Below are 19586 nucleotides of genomic sequence, written 5' to 3' on the forward strand. Positions count from 1 at the left end.
CCCCTCCTGGCCGCATTTGAAGCGGGGCCCGGACAGAACCTTCAAAGCAGTCTGAGCAGGTCTTGAGGGACCCCTTCAGGGGGGTCTTAATGAGCCGCCTACACCAGATGCTTGGTAAGCTGCCGGCCTTAGAGCTGCTACAAGAGCTTGGGTTTGGAGGCTCACCTGTTGCTGTAAATGGGCCACATGGGTGGCCTCAGCCTTTTCCTCTCGGCCATTAAAGACTTTAAATGCCATGCTCACCAGGTCCCTTATGGGAGTTTGGGGGCCCTCCTCTGCCTTTTTCAGTTTCTTCCTTATGTCTGGTGCTGACTTTTGGGATGCATTCTGCATGCCCAGCAGGAGGCACTGCAACATCTGGTCTCGGTGGTGGCGGCCGTTTTGACCAGTTTGATAGTTCCAGTTTGGATCGGCCTCAGGGACTGCAACCACACCCACAGGCATCTGAGGATCAGTGAGATGTACCTGATCAGTGTGTGCCCTGGCTGCCACAAGGATGCGGTTGCGCTCGTCAGGTGTGAGGGTAGAGGACAGGATTAAATAAATGTCATGCCAGGTTAGGTCATACACTTGAGTGAGATAATGAAATTCCTTGATATAAGTAGTAGGGTCAGCAGAGAATGACCCTAAGCATTTCTCAGTGGTGGACAGATCAGTAAGAAAGAAGGGAATGTGCACTCGGACAACGCCCTCTGCTCCAGCCACCTTGTGGAGAGGACAAAGAAGGGAGCTTCAGCCACTGGGAGCACTGCGTGAGCGAGTATGGGCACTAACAGGAGAGGCCATGTCAGAAGACAACAGAAGAGGTGCAGAAGGGGGTTGGGAGCAATTTGAAGGAGGAGGAGGAGGAGGGGGAAGTTGGGGGCAACTTGAAAGAGGAAGAGGAGGAGGCAGTTGAGAGTCACTTGAAAGAGAAGGAGGAGGAAGAGGCAGCTGGGGGTTGGCATAAGGTGGGGGTTTCACAGGTTGAGTGGGGGGTAGGGAGAGTTCTTCGGCCAGATTAGGGTCTGAAAAAGAAGAGGAGGAATTCGGCGATGGGGCCGAAGGCATTTCGGGAGTGTCCTTGGCCAGAAGTACCTGGGCAGTATGGCAAGTAGAACAGAGATCAGGGTGGGAGCAGAGATGCCAGAAAGCCTGAATATAGGGAACCTCTGCCCACTTGCCGTTTCTCTGGCAAAAGTTGTCCAATGCCGTTAGGACACCAAAGTCGAGGGTGCCCTCTGGAGGCCACTTGAACTGGTTGTCCAGAGGATACTGTGGCCAGGCTACAGTGGAGAGGAAGAGTAGCCTCTTCTTTTTTACAGAAAGACCTAGCTTAGGCAGGTTTTGGACCAGGCACCCTAATGGTGACTGGGGATCTGGGCGGGATACCCGATTACCCGTATTTTATGCTATCAGGTGGCCTAAGAGTGAGAAGTGGACACGGAGAGAAATTATACCCAACACGGGCAGAAAAGCTGTTTTCCCGAAGTGGGTGGGTTAGAGAACTTACAGGCAGCAATAATAACAATGAGAAAGAAAATAAAAAGGACACAGCTAAAGCAATTTGCCACATGGAGGAGGTAGGGGAAGTGAAAGGGGCAGAGCTGGGAAGTGGGGTTTCAGTGGTAGAAGAACAGTAGGAGGAAAAAGGAGAACAGAGTTATCTCCAGAGGGAAGAATTCAATGAAGGTCCCCTGCAAGGAATGGTCAGTTAACCACTGTAGAATATCTGCTACCTCGAGGGAGGCAGGCCTGAACCACTGTATTTCGGCTAGCAGGAGTCTAACAAAGCTAGTGAATCGACAGTAAAGACAGAACCACATGTAGGATTGACAAACAAAGGGTGGGTGCCCCCCACATGAGAGACCAGTCCGATGCCTTCCCGGCCATGTCCCCAGAGGGATGTTTCAGGGGCGTTGTAGCGAAGGTGCACCCGTACAAATCTCAGGCCAGGTCACCTCAGGATGGAAGTCCGAGTAAGACAGCTCTGAAGTGAATCACCGTTATGCCTTATGACGTCCCCATGGAACCGTGGGTGGAGGCCCATGCAAGCCCTGTAGCCGTTAAGCCGTGGGACTACACATAAACTCAGTCACACACTCACTCACTCGGGAGCAGGAGGAAGGAAAAGTACCTAAGCGGGAGCCAGCTCGCGAAAGAGCGAGTTGAAGATTCAGACCCAGAGGTTTAAAGGGCTCCTAGTTACCCAAACAGTAGCCGCCGCTGTGAAGATGATCGGGAGGGTGGCTCAGCATCCTGGGCCGTCCCACCAAACACCTGAGACTACGAGAGGGTGCAGAAATGTGGAGATGTCTCCCTCAGATTCCTGACCCTGAGTGCCCCTTATGGGGAGAAGACAAGAGTGCAGGGACGTCTCTGCCACGCTCAAGTCCTTGAAACGAGGCCGGGGCCCCGGGCCCACAGCAAAAGAGGGGAGGGGGAGTCCCTGACACGGCCGCATTTTTGAGCAGGGAGTCCAAAGAGCAGCCAGTGGGAAAATTGTGGGTAACAGAAGCCTTACCTCAGGGCGGAAGGCTCCTGGTCTCACAGAGGTTTTCGGCACCAAATGTTAGACTTCTCGTCGAGTTTAAGGAGGAAACAGAGACCGGAGTGAGGAAATTAAAAGCCAATTTATTCAGCTCCCGGGTGAGGTTCTATGGTCCTGGAAAGGGGCCAAAGAAGTCACACTTCTCTTCTTGGGGTGTGGGGTTTTATAGGGAGTGGAGGTAGCTGATTGACTACGGGGAAACAAAGACAAGGTAGTTCTATTGGGTATTAAAAGACTGGGGACGGGTGAGGTGAACAAAGCGGGGGCATTTCTATTGGGTATGAAGGGAGTGAGCACGGACGAGGGACTGGTCGAGGATGTATGGGGGAGCTACCATAGGGCAGGTTCTTGGTGGGCTTTTTCAAAATTTTTGGCGGGTGCAGGGCTGAGATTGGAATGTGGAAATGGGCAAGGGGGAGCCCACGTGGAGAGGGCAAATGCTGAGCAATGCGCTCAGAATGATGACGTAGTTTTTAGGCACGGAGAGAGAAGGGCGTGTCCATTCGGCTCCCAAGGAGGCACCGGCCTTACATGTTACACTATATACATTTATTCATTTTGTCTCTTCTTTCTTTATTGTATTTGGGCTCTGGGGTACATGTGCACGTCCTGCATCCTGCTGGATTATTGCATAGGTATATACATGCCATGATGGTTTGCTGTCTCCATCACCCCCACCCCTCCACTGCCAACATCAGGCATTTGTCTTGGTGTTATCCCTCCCCATCCTCCCTGCTGTCCCTCTCCTCTGCCCCTCCACCTATCCCTGTGAATATTGTTCCATCCCTGTGCCCAAGTGTTCTCATTGTTCATCACCCACCTATTAGTGAAACCATGCAGTATCTGGTTTTCTGTTCTTGCATCAGTTTGCTGAGAATGATGGTTTCTAGGTTCATCCACATCTCTACAAAGAACACGAACTCATCATTTTTTATGGCTCCATAGTATTCCACTGTGTATATGTGCCTCATTTTTTTTTTTGTCCAGTCTATCATCGACAAATGGAACCCATTTGGGTGGGTTCCAGGTCTTTGCTGTCGTAAACAATATCGCAATGAACATACGTGTGCATGTGTCTTTATGATATAATGATTTATAATCCTTTGGGTATATACCCAGTAATGGGATTGCTGGGTCAAATGGAATTTCTATTTCTAGATCCTTGAGGAATCACAACACTGTCTTCCATAGTGGTTGAACTAATTTACACTCCCACCAACTGTGTAAAAGTGTTCCTTTTTCTCCACATCTTCTCCAGCATCTGTTGTCTCCAGATTTTTTAATGATCACCATTCTAACTGGCATGAGATGGTATCTCAATGTGGTTTTGATTTGCATTTCTCTAATGACCAGTGATGATGAGCATTTTTTCATATTTTTGTTGGCCACATATTTGTCTTCTTTTGAAAAGTGTCTGTTCATATCCTTTGCGCACTTTTGAGTGGGTTTGTTTTTTTCTTGTAAATCTGCTTTAGTTCTTTTTACATTCTGGATATTAGCCCTTTGTCTGATGGGTAGATTACAAAAATTTTTCCCACTTTGTTGGTTGCCAGTTTGCTCTAAGGATTGTTTGTTTTGCTGTGCAGAAGCTGTGGAGTTTGATTAGGTCCCATTTGTCTATTTTGGCTTTTGTTGCCATTGCTTTCAGTGTTTTAGTCATGAAGTTCTTGCCTGTGCCTGTGTCCTGAATGGTTTTGCCTAGGTTTTCTTCTAGGGTTTTTACGGTGTTAGTTCTTATGTTTAAATCTTTAATCCATCTAGGGTGAATTTTTGTATAAGGTATAAGGAAGGGGTCCAGTTTCAGCTTCCTGCACATGGCTAGCCAGTTTTCCCAACACCATTTATTAAACAGGGAATCTTTTCCCCATTGCTTGTTTTTGTCCAGTTTATCAAAGATCAGATGGTTGTGGATGTGTGGCGTTGCTTCCGAGGCCTCTGTTCCATCCCATTGGTCTATATCTCTGTTTTGGTACCACTACCATGCTGTTTTGGTTACTGTAGCCTTGTAGTATAGTTTGAAGTCAGGTAGCGTGATGCCTCCAGCTTTATTCTTTTTGCTTAGGATTGTCTTGGCTATGTGGGCTCTCTTTTGGTTCCATATGAAGTTTAAAGTAGTTTTTCCAGTTCTGTGAAGAAGGTCATTGGTAGCTTGATGGGGATAGCATTGAATCTATAAATTACTTTGGGCAGTATGGCCATTTTCACAATATTGATTCTTCCTAACCATGAGCATGGAATGTTTTTCCATCTGTTTCTGTCCTCTGTTATTTCCTTGATCAGTGGTTTGTAGTTCTCCTTGAAGAGATCTTTTATTTCTGTGGTTAGTTGTACTCCTAAGTATTTTATTCTCTTTGTAGCAATTGTAAATGGGAGTTTGCTCATGATTTGGCTCTTTGTTTGTCTGTTATTGGTGTATAGGAATGCTTGTGATTTCTGCACATTGATTTTGTATCCTGAGACTTTGCCAAAGTTGCTTATCAGCTTGAGGAGGTTTTGGGCTAAGACAATGGGGTCTTCTAAATATACAATCATGTCGTCTGCAAATAGGGACAACTCGACTTCTTATTTTCCTAATTGAATGCCCTTTATTTCTTTTTCTTGCCTAATTCCTCTGGCTAGAACTTCCAATACTATAATGAATAGGAGTGGTAAGAGAGGGCATCCTTGTCTAGTGCCAGTTTTTAAAGGGAATGCTTCTAATTTTTGCCCATTCAGTATGATATTGGCTGTGGGTTTGTCATAAATAGCTTTTATTGTTTTGAGATATGTTCCATCAATACCTAGTTTATTGAGAGTTTTTAGCATAAAGGGCTGTTGAATTTTGTTGAAGGCTTTCTCTGCATCTACTGAAATAATCATATGGGTTTTGTCTTTGGTTCTGTTTATGTGGTGAATTACATTTATATATTTGCATATGTTGAACCAGCCTTGCATCCCCAGAATGAAGCCTACTTGATCGTGGTGGATAAGCTTTTTGATGTGCTGTTGGATTTGGTTTGCCAGTATTGTATTGAAGATTTTTGCATCAATGTTCATCATGGATATTGGCCTGTAGTTTTCTTTTTTACTTGTGTCTCTGCCAGATTTGGTATCAGGATGATGTTGGTCTCATAGAAAGAATTAGGGAGGATTCCCTCTTTTTGTATTGTTTGGAATAGTTTCAACAGGGACAGTACCAGCTCCTCTTTGTATGTCTGATAGAATTCAGCTGTGAACCCATCTGGATCTGGACTTTTTTTGGTCTGTAGGCTGTTAATTGCTGCCTTGACTTCAGACCTTGTTATTGGTCTATTCAGGGTTACAACTTCTTCTTGACTTAGTCTTGGGAGTATGCAAGTATCCAGGAATTTATCCATTTCTTCCAGATTTACTGGTTTCTGTTCATAGAGTTGTTTGTACTAATCTCTGATGATAGTTTGTTTTTCCAAGGAATCGGTGGTGATCTCCCCTTTATCGTTTTTTATTGCATGTATTCTTCTCTTTTCTTTTTTATTCATCTAGCTAGTGGTCTATTTTGTTGGTCTTTTCAAAAAGCCAGCTCCTGGATTTGTTGATTTTTTGAAGGGTTTTTTGTGTCTCTATCTCCTTCAGTTCTGCTCTGATCTTAGGTATTTCTTGTTTTCTGCTAGCTTTAGACTTTTTTTGATCTTGCTCCTCTAGCTCTTTGAATTTTGATGATAGGGTGTCAATTTTAGATTTTTCCTTGTTTCTCACGTGGGCATTTATTGCTATAAATTTCCCTCTAGACACTGATTTAAATGTGTCCCATAGGATCTGGTATGTTGTGTCTTCATTCTTGTTGGTTTCAAAGAACATTTTTATTTCTGCCTTCATTTCATTGTTTATCCACTTGTCATTCAGGAGCAAGTTGTTCAGTTTCCATGTGATTATGCAGTTTTGAGTGCGTTTCTTAATCCTGAGTTCTAATTTGATTGTGCTGTGGTCTGAGAGACTGTTATGATTTCTGATCTTTTGCATTTGCTGTGGAGTGATTTGTTTCCAATTATGTGGTCAATTCTGGAGTAAGTGCAATGTGGTGCTAAGAAGAATGTGTATTCTGTGGATTTGGGGTGGAGTGTCCTGTAGATGTCTATTAGGTCCTCTTGGTTCAAATCTGCATTCAAGTCCTGGATATCCTTGTTGGCTTTCTGTCTTGTTGATCTGTCCAACGTTGCCAGTGGAGTGTTAGAGTCTCTCACTGTTATTTTGTGGGAGTCTAAGTCTCTTTGTAGGTCATTAAGAACCTGCTTTATGTATCTGGGTGCTCCTGCATTGGGTGAATATATATTTAGGATAGTTAGCTCTTCTTGTTGCATTGATCCTTTTACCATTATATAATGCCCTTCTTTGTCTCTTTGATCTTTGTTGGTTTAAAGTCCATTTTATCAGAGAGTAGGATTGCTACCCCTGCTTTTTTTTTTTGCTCTCCATTTGCTTGGTAAATCTTCTTCTATCTCTTTATTTTCAGTCTGTGTGAATCTTTGCATGTGAGATGGGTCTCCTGAATACAGCACACCGATGAGTCTTGACTTTTTATCCAGTTTGCCAGTCTGTGTCATTTGATTGGGGCGTTTAGACCATTTACATTCAACATTAATATTGTTATGTTTGAATTTGATCCTGCCATTTTGTTACTGGCTGGTTGTTTTGCCTGTTAGTTGATGTGGCTTCTTCATTGCATCATTGTTCTTTACCATCTGGTACATTTTTGAAGTGGCTGGTACTGGTGGTTCCTGTCCCCGTTTAGTACTTCCTTCAGTAGCTCTTCTAAGGCAGGTCTTGTAGTGATGAAATCTCTCAGCAATTGCTTGTCTGTAAAGGATTTTATTTCTCCTTCACTTATGATGCTTAGTTTGGCCGGATACGAAATTCTGGGTTGAAAGTTCTTTTCTTTATGGAAGTTGAATATTGGCCCCCTACTCCCTTCTAGCTTGCAGTTTCTGCCAAGAGATCCACTGTGAGTCTGATGGTCTTTCCTTTGTGGGTAACCTGACCTTTCTCTCTGGCTGCCCTTAGGATTTTTTCCTTCATTTCAACCCTAGTGAATCTGAAAACTATGTGCCTTAGGGTTGCTCTTCTTGAGGAATATCTTTGTGGTGTTCTCTTTTTTTCCTGGATTTGAATGTTGGCCTGCCTTGCTAGGTTGGGAAAGTTCTCTTGGATATTATCTTGAAGAGTGTTTTCCAACTTGGATTCATTCTCCCCATCACATTCAGGTATGCCGATCAAGCATAGATTAGGTCTTTTCACATAAATCCCATAGTTCTTGGAGGCTTTATTCATTTTTTTCACTCTTTTTTCTTTAATCTTGCCTTCTCATTTTATTTCATTGATTTGATCATCTGTCTCTGATACCCCTTCTTCTGCCTGATTGATTCGGCTGTTGAAACTTGTGTATGCCTTGTGAAGTTCTCATGCTGTGTTTTTCAGCTCCATCAAGTCGTTTATGTTCTTCTCTAAGCTGCTTATTCTAGTTAGCATTTCATCTAACCTTTTTTCATCGTTCTTAGTTTCTTTGCATTGGGTTAGAACATGGTCTTTTAACTCAGAGAAGTTTATTACCCACCTTCTGAAGCCTGCTTCTGTCAATTCATCAGATTCATTCTCTGTCTTTTTTTGTTCCTTCGATGGTGAGGAGTTGTGATCCCTGGGAGAAGAGGTGTTCTGTTCTTTGATGATTTCATCCTTTTTGTGCTGGGTTTTTCCCATCTTCATGGATTTATCTCCCTTTAATCTTTGAAGTTGGTGATTTCAGGAAGAGTCTCTGAGTGGACTTTTTTTCTGTTGAGGTTGGAGCTGTATCGTTTTTGGCCTATAGAGGGCGTTGCTGGGCTCTCTCGGGTTCAGTCACGTTGCTGGGTGGGTGGTCCTTCCCTGGGGTTTGTTTGCAGGTGAGATTGGCCGCGCCTTCCCAATGGCGTCTCTCCTTCCCCAGCTGGATCTTCCTGGTTGGGGTCAAGCTGGTGTATTTGCCGCCTTGCTCTCTTGCAAGGGCTTCATTTTGAGCTCTGTGGAGGTGAGGCCTGCCAGGCCTTGTGGTCTGTTTCCCTGCTTTCAACTCCCTCCCTCTGTGGGACGGTCTGTCCTGCTGGCATTAGTCCAAACTCCCTCCCAGGTCCCTGCGACAATGCCTGGGTAGCTGCTGCTCAGATCTGCATCGACTACCCACGGCGCCCCACCATCTAGCAGGGCTCTCGTGGACTGTGGGTTGCACGAGGGATGAAGTAAGCACAGGATCCGAATCGGAGCACCGAGAGGGTTAAGTCCCCTGACCCTGCAAGCCGGCTGCACGTTTCAGGTGGGGAAGTGCCCCTCCATCTTTATTTGCCCCCCGGGTGGCCCTGCGACTCCTTCCCAGGGCCTATTTTCAGTGCCATATCAGTCCCACAGAAATGAACCCAGCACCTCGTTTGGAGTCATGAAGTCCTCTAGCCCTCTGCCTCTCATTTGCTGGGCGCTGCATTCCGGTGCTGGCTTCTCTCGGCCATCTTGGTGCCCCCCACGTCATTTTGTCTCTTATCTGTCTCCCCGAACTAGATCTCAAGCTCACATAGGGTGGGGACATTGTTTTGTTCACTGCTGTAACCCCAGGGACTAAAACATGGTAGGCTCTGGACACACATATGTGAATGGAAAGATGGAGGCTAAGTGCCTGGGAGAAGGAGGTGGGAAAGGAAATACAGGCAGAAAACTTCCTGGGGTTAAGGCATCTGACATTTTTCACAGAGGTTATGCAAGGGGGAGAGGAGAATCAGACATTAATTCTCAATTAAGCAGAGAAAGACTCAACAGAGAAGTAATTAGCATCTGGGAGAGTAGCAGGGGAGAGGTAGAGACCTCCACCAGCCCATCCAGAGGGTTTTAGAAGACCAGGAGGGGCCCAAGGAAAGCGCAGACGAGGCCTGAGCTGTGAGGGTCCCTGACAGCTGAGCCTCCAGTGGCCGGGACAAGATGGGGTCTGAATAGTGGGCGAAGAAACTGGACAGTTGGACCCAAGAAGAAAAAGACCAGGAAGCAAAATGTAGCCTACTGGAGGCTGCAGAGTGGCAGAGCTGGCACTCATGTGGCTCCTTGGTTAGGTACCCTGCCTTTGGGCACAAGGAGCCCCATTCACAGCGAGGCCACTGTGGCTTGGAAGCAGACACTGGCTTATGTTGGTCAGGAGACTGTCTCCTGTGGCCCTGGCTCAGCGTTCTCCAAGGCGCTGGTGACCTTGAGCAAGTCACCATCCCTCCTGTGGGCTTTCAGTTAGGACACAATTAGTGAATTCCAGTGAGAGAAAGAGAGAGAAGAGGTGTTTCTGTGCTTCCAGCCTTTCCCTTCCCTGCCACTTCAGTGGCTGCCTGATAAAGTGATGCCTCCTGGTCACACTTGCAATTCCTCACTTTTAATAATTCCACCCATGACTAACCTTTTAGGAATTGCAGAGGGTCTAATGAATTTGTGTGTGGCCATTTCCGGGTCACTTCAAACTTTCACCTCCAGACCTCTGGATCACCCTGGGTTAATACTGGGACAGGAGGGAGAAGCAATGACAGGAGAGAAAGACAGGAAGGGACGAGGCACAAGAGGAGATCGATCTGGGGTTTGGCGATGGGGGAGGGAGAGGGTCACAGAAAATACTGGAGATGAAGACTCAGCCCAGAGAAGAGCTTCTGGAGAGAGGGAAGATAATGCAGAGGTCCCAGTGACATTGACCAGAGCAGAGGGCAAGGGAGAGGGAGTGGAGGAGGTGAGAAAGTTAGAAAGGAAGGGAAGGCCCAGATCAGACCTTGAGGCCCTCTTCTCCCCAGACCAGTGTGAAGGTTTTCACTATTCAAAGTCACAGAGATGGTGTATTGTTTCCAGTATGTGATTTTGGTTTCCAACAGCTCAATCTGGCCAAGCATCTGAGCTCAGAAGAGACTGCAGGTCCTTGGGCAGAAGCAGGGAGTTTGGTTCTGGCCCCTCACGCTGTGTGCCAGGGCTACTGTGACAATGAGGCAGGCCTAGACTGTGGGAGGACCCACACTGATGCTGACTTTGTTCTCTGGATTTTCACGTCTCCAAGGCAGTTTTCTCAGCCATTAAATGAGGACACCACCGCCTGCTGCAGAGCATCTTTGAGGAAGACACCACAGCAGAGGACCAGCCCATGTTCAAGGAAAATGTCCTGGGCCCCCAAAATCACTAAGCTAAAGGAGAAATTCAAGCTGGCAACTGCTTAGGGACAATCTGCCTCCCATTCTACTCAGTCGTACCTCTGCTCACTGAGATAAATGCCTGTCTGATTTCCTCCTTTAAAAATACTAATCAGAAACTCAAAAGAATGCAACGGATTATCTCTCACCCACCTGTGACCTGGAAGGCCCCTCCCCACTTCCAGGAGTCTCCCTTTTGCTTGGAGTTGTCCCACCCTTCTGGACCAAACCAATGTTCCTCTGACATATGTTGATTGATGTGTCATGTCTCCCTAAAATGTATAAAACCAAGCTGTGCTTTGGGCACATGTTGTCAGGACCGCCTGAGGCTGCGTCACAGATGTGCATCCACAACCCTGGCAAAATAAACTTTTTAAATTAACTGTCTCAAATTTGGGGTTTCACAGGGAATAGAACAGACAAGGCAATGAGGGAGTGAAACATTGCCCCATGTTCATGCAGTGGCACTGTGTGTGGGGCATGTGTGGGTACCTGGAGGGACATAAATAATCCTAAGATGGGAAAATGCACATTTTGGTAACTCTCCAGGCCCAGGAATCTCACAGTGAAAGGCTTCTGGGAGGCAGAGCTGGGCCTGGAGATTGGGAAATGGGGAAGATGTTTAGGGGAAGGTATGTCAGGTGTATGGACTTGTGTGAGCAAAGGACAGGAAGGGTTAAAGTGTAGGGCAGGAGGGGAGAAGGCCGGAAAGTCAATTTGGAGTTAGGTTGAGAAGAGTCCCTGATGCCACGTTCCAGTTTGCAGTTTGTTTTGTAAGCGCGTCTGATGGGTTTAGAACAGAGAACTAAAGCAAGAAAGTAGAGTCCAGCCTGGAACCCAAAGGAGGAGCCTCACAGCCTCCGGTGAGGAGGGCTCATGCCTCGACAGGGGCCATTGCCCCATCTCCCAGTCCCTCTGACACTCCCTTATTCCTGCACCCACAGAGCCTGGGACCCTGTCGTGGCTCACAGTGGTGCCTCCTCCACATCCAGGGCTGACTTGGGCAGTTTCTTGGCTCCCTCCTTCTCTTCCTCTTGCTGGCTTCAGGTTACAGAAAGCTTCTGTTTCCTGCTGCCACCCTCCCACAGGTGTGGCAGCCTCAGTATTCTGTGAGCTCTATGTGGGGTCCTGTAGCAAGGGCCTGAAGATGGATGCTGAGAGCCACCTGTATGAGGAATGACGACTCAGGTCTGGTGAGAGAATGCAGCATCTGGAAATGCTTTGTCCTGGTGCCCTGGGTTTCACTGGTCAGGGTCACAACTCCAGAGCCCTGACTACCCTCCCTCCCCACCTGCACCCTCTTTCCTGGATCTTTTTACAAGTTCAGATTCTCCAGTTACCTGCTTGTTTCCCCAACAGACTGCAAGCTCCTGGAAGACAGGGACTTATCTGACCCATCGGGCCTGGCTCCAAGCAGCCTAGCAAGCACTTCCTAACCTCAACTAAACTGTAGGGTTCATTGTGGGCAGGAAGTAAGGGGGGCATCCACAGGAGCCACTGCCCTGGACCTGCCGTGAGCCACTGATGTCCATTATTTCCAGTATTCACAGCCACCCTGACAGGACCTGTACCTGTTTTACAACTGGGGAAACAGGGAAACCCTGTCTCTACTAAAAATATAAAATTAACCGGTGTGGAGGTGCATGCCTGTAATCCCAGCTACTTGGGAGGCTAAGGCAGGACAATTGCTTGAACCCAGGAGGCAGAGGTTGTGGTGAGCTGAGATTGTACCATTGTACTCCAGCCTGGGCAACAAGAGCTAAAGTCCATCTCAAAAAAAAAAAAAAAAAATGCAGCACCCTAATCCAGTCACTGAGAGCAGAGCTGTTCCTGGCTCTGGGAGCAGATGGGGCACTGCCCATGGTGCTAGTGACAGAGAGATGATTGTAGCAAAGGGCGTCTCCCAATGGATGGGACCAAGGCCCATGGATCTCATGGAAGGCTCTGTCCATCATTTCTGTCTTTTAACGCTCACAGCTAACAGGGGAAGAGGGAGGTCATAGACCTATCTCACAGGCGGGCAAACTGGGAGCTCTGGGGGAACCCACTGATTGTCTGCATTGCCACAGAAATTCAGGAATGGGGAAATCATGGGCAAAAATGAGAGAGAAAAAAACTACTTATCCTTTTCTGGTAAAGAAGTGTGCTGGTATGGGGAGAAATGCCAGGAATAGGTGATGGGGAGGAAGGCAGCAAACCACACTGCCATGTGTGCACCTACGCAACCATCTTACATGTTCTTCACATGTAACCCCAAACCTAAAATGCAATTAAAAAATAAATAAATAAAAAGAAGTGTGCTGGTAAGAAAATGGATTACAAAGCCAGGTGCAGCAGCTCATGCCTGTAATCCTAGCATTTTGGGAGGCTGAGGAGTGTGGATTGCCTGAGCTCAGGAGTTCGAGACCAGCCTGGGCAACACATGAAACCCCGTCTCTACTAAAATACAAAAAATTAGCCAGGTATGGTGACGCAAGCCTGTATTCCCAGCTTCTTGTACAGGCAAGAGAATTCCTAGAACCCGGGAGGCAGAGGTTGCGGTAAGCTGAGGCCGCACCACTGCACTCCAGTCTGGGCAACAGAGTGAGACTCCATCTCCCCTTCCTTCTCCAGAAAAAGAAAGAAAGAAAATGGGTTACAAAGGTGGCTGGAAGGTGTGGGTCTTGTTGCAATCTTACTGGACACCCACTGATTTAATAGCCTTACAAGTGTGAATATCATTTAGCCCATCTAGCCATTCTACTTCTTGAAACCTGGCCCAAAAAAAAAAAAACACACACACACACACAAAACACGTGATCTTCAGTACAATTAAAGATACAGAACACAGAAAAAGATCATATCACTGTTTCTTCCTTTTCTTTCTTTCTTCTTTTTCTTTCTTCTTTCTTTCATTTTTTGAGACAGGGTCTCATTCTATCACACAGCCTCGAGTGCAGTGTTGCCCTGCACTTGATTTTCAGGCGGCTAAGGCAGAATAATGGCTTAAGCCCTGGGGTTTAAAGCTGTGGTGAGCTATGATCCTGATACTCCACTCCAGCCTGGGTGACAAAACAAGACCCTGTATCAAAAAAATAAAGTGTGTAGTTTAGTAAGTTCTGAAATACATGTGCACCCATAAAGCCATTACTGCAATTAAAAAAAAAAGAATATGCCCATCACACCCTCAAATTTTCTCATGTTCCTTGGTAATCTCTTCCTCAACCCCTCCCTCCCTCTTTCCCTCATATTGTTAGGCAAGCAATGATCTTTTTTCTGTCAGCATCAGTTTGTTTCTAGAGTTTTATATAAATGGAATCATAAAGAACTCTCTGTGTGTGGCTGTTTTCACTGAGCATAATTATTTTCAGATTCATCCGTGTGGAAGTATCTATCAGTAGCACATTCTGTTTCACTGCTGAGTCATGTTCCATTGTGTGGATATATCAGAGTTTGCTGAGTTATTCACCTGATGATGGACATTTTCGCTGGTTCCAGTTTGGGGTTATTACAAAGAAAATGATGTATTTGTTAGCATTCTTGTGTGAACATACTCTTTCCTTCTCCCTTTCTCTTGGGCAAATATTTGGTAGTGGAATGGTAGCTTATATGGTAGGTGAGCGTTTACATGCTTAGAAAACTCCCAAATTTTTTTCTCAAAGTAGTTTTGCCATTTTACATTCCCACCAACATTGTGAGTGTTCCAGTTGTTCCACATGATAATATAAACTTGGTATCATTAGCCGTCTTCATTTTAGCCATTTTAATAGGTGGACAGTAATTTCTCATTTTGGTTTTAGTTTGCATTTTCCTAATTTCTGTTGCTTCTAAATACAGACTACTGTTTATGTTGGGCACCTTTTTATGTGCGTATTTGCCATTTGAACAAGAGCAGCTCCATCTCGACTAGGGGCTGGGTAATATGAGGCTGAGTCCTACTGAGATGCCTTCCCAGGAGGCGAAGCATTCTCACTCGCAGAATTAGGCAGGAGGTCAGCACAAGATACAGGTCATGAAGACCTTTCTGATAAAACACCATGCAGTAAAGAACTGGCCAAAACCCACCAAAATCAAGATGGTGATCAAAGTGACCTCTGGTCATCCTCCCAGCTCATTATATGCTAATTATAATACATTAGCGTGCTAAAAGACACTCCCACCGGCACCATGGCAGTTTGCAAATGTCATGACGATGTCCGAAAGTTAATCTAAAAGAAGGAGGAATCTTCCTCACTCAGGAGAACTCACGAATAATGCACCATCTGTTTAGCATACAATCAGTAAGCATACTCAGCGGAACAGCCCCTGCCCCGCCTCTGCCTGTGGTACAGCCAGTCTTCATTCCCTTACTTTTCTAATAAACTTGCTCTCACTTTGTGGATTTGCCCCATATTGTTGCTGAACAACCGAAAACCTTCTTTTGGGGTTCCAATTGGGACCGTTTTCCTGTAACGCTTTTGGGGTCGTCCTTACTGCTGTGTCTGATCTCCATTGACTGGAGCCAGACCTCACAATCTAAACTAAAACCAGATTGGCTAACAACTTAAAACTGTTAAAAATACAACTAACAAGGCATGTGAAGGACCTCTTCAACGAGAACTACAAACCACTGCTCAAGGATATAAGAGAGGACACAAACAGATGGAAAAACATTCCACGCTCAAGGTTAGGAAGAATCAATATTGTGAAAATGGCCATACTGCCCAACGTAATTTATAGATTCAATGCTATCACCATCAAGCTACCAATGACTTTCTTCGCCGAATTGGAAAAAACCACCTTACACTTCATATGGAACCAAAAAAGAGCCCACATAGCCAAGACAAATCCTAAGCAAAAATAACAAAGCTGGAAGCATCATGCTACCTGACTTCAAACTGTATTATAAGGCTACTGTAATCAAAACAGCATGGTACTGGTACCAAAACAGAGATCTAGACCAATGGAACAGAACAGAGGCCTCAGAAAGAACACCACACAACTACAACCATCTGATCTTTGACAAACCTGACAAAAACAAGCAAGGGAAAAAGAATTCCCTATTTAATATATGGTGTTGGGAAAACTGGCTAGCCATGTGCAGAAAGCTGAAACTGGATCCCTTCCTTGCACCTTATACAAAAATTAACTCTAGATGGATTAAATTTTAAACATGAGACCTAACACCATAATACTCTAGAAGAAAACCTAGGCAATACCATTCAGAACATAGGCATGGGCAAGGATTTAATGACTAAAACACCAAAAGCAATGGCAACAAAAGCCAAAATAGACAAATGGAATGTAATTGAACTTAAGAGATTCTACACAATGAAAGAAACTATCAATAGAGTGAATCGGCAACCAACAGAATGGGAAAAAAATTTTGCAATCTACCCATCTGACAAAGGGCTAATATTCAGAATCTACAGAGAACTTAAACAAATTTACAAGAAAAAAACAACTCCATCAAAAAGTGGACAAAGGATATGAACAGACACTTTTCAAAAGAAGACATTTATGCAGCCAAGAAACATATGAAAAAAAAGCTCACCACTGGTCATTAGAGAAATGCAAATCAAAACCACATTGAGATACCACCTCATGCCAGTTAGAATAGCGATCATTAAAAAATCGGAGACAGTAGGAGGCTGGAGAGGATGTGGAGAAATAGGAACACTTTTACACTATTGGTGGGAGTGTAAATTAGTTCAACCATTGTGGAAGACAGTGTGGCAATTCCTCAAGGATCTAGAAATAGAAATACCATTTGACCCAGCAATCCCATTTCTGGGTATATACCCAAAGGATTATAAATCATTCTGTTTTAAGGACACCTGCACACATATGTTCATTGCGGCACTATTCACAATAGCAAAGACTTGAAACCAACCCAAATGCCCATCAATGATAGACTGGATAAAGAAAATGTGGCACATATACAGCACAGAATACTATGCAGCCATAAAAAAGGATGAGTTCATGTCCTTTGCAGGGACATGGATGAAACTGGTAACCATAATTCTCAGCAAACTGACACGAGGACAGAAAACCAAACATGTTCCCGCATGTTCTCACTCATAAGTGGATGTTGAACAATGAAACACACAGACACAGGGAGGGAAGCATCACACACCAGGGCCTGGGGACTGGGGGGCTAGGGGAGCAATGGCAGGGTGAGGGGGGGATTGGGGAGGGATAGCATTAGGAGAAATACCTAATGTAGATGACAGGGCAATGGATGCAGCAAACCACCACCATGGCACGTGTACACCTATGTAACAAATCTGCCCGATCTGCACATGTACCGCAGAACTTAAAGTATAATAAATAAATTTTTGTAAAAAACTTTTTAAAACAGGTAAGGGGCATAGGCTGGGAGCTGGGACACGTCTGTGAGCACGTTCAGCACGGATATCTTGGTTAAAGTCCTGCAGTCCAGGAAGTAAAAATTGCTTGCTGAGGGGTCCTTTGTTTGTCTCAGTGCTAACTTTTCTTTGAGGCAACAAGCATCTGTTTCCAACACAAATGAAAAACAATAACTTCCTACATTGAAGGGGAAAAAGTAAGAGTCTTAGAATTTCCAAGGGAATCCTAGCATTGTAAAGGTCTTGAGGAAGGAGGCTGCAGGCTCAGCCAGAGGAAGAAAATCCACTTTGACAACTTATGCCACACTCATGTCAGATGACTCACATTTTAAAGAGATTCTTCTATAACACACATTCTTCCCAAAAATTCTAGTGGCCTTGCCTAAGCTGAGGGTTCAGAAAGTGGAATATAAGACATGAGCTATTTTTGGAAAACAGATTGAGAGGGAACTTTACCATAGTAAAAGCAGAATGGGAAGTGCCGGTCAAGATCCTTTGACACAGAGTGGTGGAGAGAAAACAGAACGCCGGAAAGAGTGGCCTACAGAGAAACTGCAGCCCTGTTTTTATTTCCCTAAAGTCTCCAAATGGATTATTCAAAGAGCATCTTGTCTAAAGAATTGAGTCAAAGAAAATGTTTATACAATCAGCCTGAGTCGACTGGAGGGGAGCGAGGGCGGTACACACATTGGTAATTGTTTTGCACCAGGAATGCTAATTTCAGTGGCGGTGTTTGGACCCTCGAATCCTCTTTTCTAACAGCCATTTGTGACCCCAAGAGGTGTGTGGGACATTTTCTTTTGAAATACCCTCCCCACATTTCACGTATACTCAGTTTAGCTCTCAGAGAGTGAGCTAAATCATAAGACAGTGAAGACTCTTATCTGAGGTAGTTCTTGGACGTAAAGGGGAAGAGGGGACTTCAGCAGGCTTCGTACCAAAATCAAGCTGGAGGCTTGTCATGGGCCTTTGTTCCTCTTCTGTCTCCCTCCAGCTGCTGCCTGCCTCCTGCCGCTGTCCCTCAGGGCTCACCGGCCCTGCACTCTGCCTCCTTAGTTCTGGGCCTTGCTGTGCAGCGGGCTCCTTGCTTGTGGCAGCGTCATAGCAGCATGTTGTGTTTCCTGGGGTCCCCGCGGGGAGCTGAAGATGGCTGTATTGATGGATCTGTTTTTGGGACTCAGGAGAAAAGATGCACAGCCCCATCTTTTTGCAGAGCCTCATCTTCCAGGAGCCGTGACTCAGAGGAAAAAGGTGCTTGGATTTTGTTATAGCCATTTGCTTTGTGGAAACTAATGTTTACAATTTTATATAAAAGACAATATGGATTAGGGCTTCCAACTGTTTATTTTTTACCTTCCAACCGTATAATTTTATACATTTTTAAAACAAGATGCTTCATATTTTTTTTGTAGAGCTATGATAAGTTTTATGACACATGGTTGGTACTGTGAACTTGTTTTTCAGCTTTATTTTAGATTAAGGGGGCACATATGCAGGTTTGTTTGGTGTGCATATTGTGTGATGTTGATGTTTCAGGTATGAGTGATCTTGTCCCCAGGTACTGAACATAGTTCTCAACACTCACTTCTCCCCCTTCTCATCTGCTAGTCCCCGGTGTCTATTACTGCCATTTCTCCATGGCAGTAATATGTCCATGACTACCCAAAGTTTACTTCACCCTTACATGTGAGAAAATTCAGTATTGGATTGTCTGTTTCTGCATAAATTTGTTTAGAATAACGGCGTCCAGCTGCTTCCATGGTATGGCAAAAACATAATTTTACCCTTTTCATGGCTGAATAGTATCCCATGGCATGTACGTACCACATTACTAAAATCCAACCCAACACTGATAGGCTACTGGGTTGATTTCATGTCTTTGTTATTGCACCATGTGCTGCAATAAACAAGTAAGTGCATGTGTTTGTTTTTTTGGTAGAACTTTTTTCTGTTTTTCGTTTTTGAGATGGCGTCTCACTCTGTCGCCAGGCTGGAGTGTAATGGCCCAATCTTGGCTTGCTGCAACCTCTGCCTCCTGGGTTCAAGTGATTCTCCTGCCTCAGCCTCTCAAGTAGCTGGGACTATAGGCGTGTACCACCACGCCCAGCTAATTTTTGTGTTCTTAGTAGAGACAGGATTTCACCACGTTGGCCAGGATGGTCTCGATCTCCTGACCCCGTGATCCGCCCACCTCAGCCTCGCAAAGTGCTGCGATTACAGGTGTGAGCCACCATACCCAGCCTTAGAACAATTTTTTTAAGATAAATACCCAGTAATGGTATTGCAGGGTAAAATGGTAGTTCTAAGTTCTTTGACAAATCTTCAAACTGCTTTCCACAGTGGCTGAACTGATTTCCGTTCCTACCAGGAGTGCAGAAGGGTTCTGTTTTCCCCGCAGCCTCACCAGCAGGTCTTTTGTTGACTTTTTAACAAATATTTACTCTGACTAGTGTAAGATGATATCTCACTGTGGTTTTGATTTGCATTGCTCTGATTATTCGTGATGTGGAGCGTATTTTCACATTTGTTGGTGCTTGTAAGTCCTCTTTG

Source organism: Aotus nancymaae, unplaced genomic scaffold (assembly GCF_030222135.1).
Source record: "Aotus nancymaae isolate 86718 unplaced genomic scaffold, 86718_ANA_hifiasm-v0.15.2.pri h1tg000006l, whole genome shotgun sequence".
Taxonomy (NCBI): Eukaryota; Metazoa; Chordata; class Mammalia; order Primates; family Aotidae; genus Aotus; species Aotus nancymaae.